The sequence below is a fragment of the Mustelus asterias genome, unplaced genomic scaffold (genome assembly GCF_964213995.1).
Source record: "Mustelus asterias unplaced genomic scaffold, sMusAst1.hap1.1 HAP1_SCAFFOLD_772, whole genome shotgun sequence".
Taxonomy (NCBI): domain Eukaryota; kingdom Metazoa; phylum Chordata; class Chondrichthyes; order Carcharhiniformes; family Triakidae; genus Mustelus; species Mustelus asterias.
The window spans coordinates 117,759-120,939 of NW_027590719.1; the positions used below are offsets into that span (position 1 = coordinate 117,759).

A 3,181-nucleotide genomic window follows, 5' to 3' on the forward strand; every position below is an offset into this window, starting at 1 on the left:
GAGTGGGAATTGTATTTATCTGAACAGCAAACCATTAGAATCTTGTTTTATTCGGGAACAGCTAAGAGTTAGAAGGGTTTATTTGCCTTGTTAATAGTTTAGTTAATTTGTTCACTGAGAAAAATAAATTGTTACATGTTTTTTTTATACTTTTCCAATTCAATCAAATCAAATCCAATTCAGAGTCTCAACAAGTTGAGACATTTCAGATCCAGGCTGACAAGACAGGGCGAGCGACCAAACCACCCTGTCCTGGGCCTGATCTACATGAGACAAGCTGATTGGAGAAGGGGGAGGTTCCTTCTCCAAGACTTGAGCTCATTTGCATCTTAGCCAAAAGGCCGAGATGCCGCTTTAAAAAATTGCTTCATATGAAACATATGAAGCCTCAGTGTAACCCAATGACCTCGACCAAGTGCGGCCGACCATGGGCTGCCGTCCATACTACACTTGATCTTAGCCAAAAGGCCGAGAAGCGATGTTGATTTTAGAGAGAGTGTCAGCGATTTATTTTGATTTAACCACTAGAGGTTGCTGAAGAGCAGGTCACACCACTTCACACACACTTTTTACAGATTATAGGGTGAGGTACTCCTCTTTAGAAGTTTCGGTGTTCGTTCTCAGGGGGGGATCAATTTCCGCTCTATAACAGGACAGATTCAATAACAGCAAACGCGACACTCCCCATTTTACAGAACCACGCAAAGTTACAGTTATGCCCACCATTGTCTCTCGTTCTCTGAAGGAAAATGATTTCAAATTTCCTTACCCTGTTTCCACAGCCAGCTGCTGGTGAGGAAGTAACTGCAGTCCATGATTTTATCCATAGCCCGATCCACCACACAATGCAAGGCATCTGTATGTGTGAATGAGAGGGATGACAGCTTGCATTTATATAGCACCTTTAATATAGGAAAATGCTGGGAGTGGGGGTATTGGTGTGCGATCTGGAAAACCTGATGGGTGTGACCTTACGACCTCGCGCGAGCGAGACTGGAAATTCCTGCCCGAGGTCAACGGACATTTCCGTTATCCGCCCCTCGCCTGCTCCGATTCCGTGGTGGGTGGAATTCCGGTGTACTTTACTAGGGAATGACACTTGTCAACATCACAGTTCATACTTAAGGTAATTGGCAAAAGGACCAGCTGAGAATATTTTTGTACGTGCTAGACAGTAACCTGGAAAGAACTTCCTAAACATTTGGTGGAATCCAATTCAACTGATGGGGTATTGTAAAGGGGAAAATACAAGGGGGGCACACTTTAAAATGGCAATACAAGAAAGCACACTCTAAAATGGCTGCCTGGCACATACAGGGTTAACTGGGAAAGAAGCCAGAAAAGCAGACACAGGCTCCCGCTGTTCAGAAATAACGTCAAGCCAAAACCTAACAGACAAGCCACTTCCAAATTACAGACAGTGACTCATAGCAAACAAACACCTCAGGAAGCCAAAGCCAAGGGTCAAACATCTTTTAAGAAAAGGAAACCCCAAAACAAAGAGCTTAGATTAACGTTACAGGAACGCGGGAAATATGAATGGGAGGGAACCGATTAGCACCTGAACGAGACGAAACTAGCCATTGATAGATACAGACATAAGGAGATGTACCCATTCATAAAATGCTAAATGTCTATACCTGTTTGTACTTTTGTAAACATGAGGAAATGTACCCATTCATAAACTGTTAAATATTTGTACTCACTTAAACAATGTGATAATGTTCGAATCACCGGTTTACCCATTGTGTAAAGGGTATAAAAATGAACCGCTCCCGACATACTATTGAGAAAAGGTGTTCTACGAACATGTGCCTTAACTCCCGGGGCTCCGTTTAATAAATCGTATTTTCTGAATCTCGAAGTCTGACGACTAGTGGATTTTTCCCACAACAATTGGCGTAGTCGGCAGGATCCTATTACTGGTGAGACCGATTGGCCACGGTTGCAACCGGGGTAGAGATCGCGGAATCTGTGACAGTCGGACTGGATCGGAAAATACGGTTTATAAGGGGAAATATTTGTACTGTGTATTTGTGATAGTATTTGTTATAGTGATAAGTACTAACTGCTGATAGGGATAAATAACTGTGATTTGTGCTGATCGACAAAAGGACAAGGTAGTGCCTGTCTCAAAAGCTCTGCCTTAGACTGGCTATTAAGAGCAGAAATCTGCCACGTGAAGGTCAGGAATTGAAGTGAGTGAGAGACACTAAAGGATTGTGAAGCACAAAAGGGCAGAAGTTGGTTTAACATCACCCTCTGTAGTGGCGAACAGACGCAGAGGTGCCAGCTGATTGCATGAATGTATTGAAAAGTTGGGAACTGTACTGTCAATGTGGTGAAAAGCGGGGCGGAACAGGAGTTTGATCAACTGTGACCTAAACTGGACTCCGGTGGAGAAGCACATTGCCGAAGTGGTAATCGTGGAAGCCGTGAGTATAACTTGAAACCCTGTAACGGCAGTGAAACACGGTGTGAGAATAGCAATAGTGGCCGGGGCTAGTGAAGTCCCTACGGTAGTTAGCACACTTTGCTAAGAATAGTAATAGTGGCCGGGGGTAGTGAAGTCCCTACGGTAGTTAGCACACTTTGCTAAGAATAGTAATAGTGGCCGGGGGTAGTGAAGTCCCTACGGTAGTTAGCACACTTTACTAAAGAATAATCGTGGCCGGGGTTAGTGAAATCTGCGAAATGGCAGATAGTGAAGTTAAAAGGGGATCTGCAGGTTCCCTGATTGAAATCTACATGACAGACAGGAAGGAGTTAATAAAGAGAATGCAAAAGGATGGTTGGGATACTTCTCAAACCTTAGAGCAGCAGAGAAAGTGGATAGATAAAGAAAAAAGCAGAACGAAGAAAATAGGAATAATGTTAACACATCAGTTAGCAGGTCTAATTGAACAAATAGTTTCTTCTACAAGGAAATGGAGAGAGGACAAAGAAAGAATTAAAGAACTAGAATCCCAAGTGAGGGAATTGGAAAAACGAAATCAGGTTTTAGAAAGGCAAGGGGGAGGAGAAACTGATCCTCTACCTTCTTATGAGTCTACCCAGCAAGGGCCAACGGCACCCTCAGAAGAGTGGGAACAGCTGGAACACAACTTAGCGCCCATAACTACAGGGGGGACAGCAGCGCGACCAAAGGCAAATTATAAACCCTTTACCCCAGGGGAGAGAC

At 43.7% G+C, this 3,181-nt stretch overlaps 1 pseudogene; it reads right to left on the reverse strand.

Annotated features, from left to right (window-relative positions):
* Positions 1-274: 274 nt before the first annotated feature.
* On the reverse strand, positions 275-480 carry LOC144487397 (U2 spliceosomal RNA; annotated as a pseudogene).
* Between the last annotated feature and the right edge of the window lie 2,701 nt (positions 481-3,181).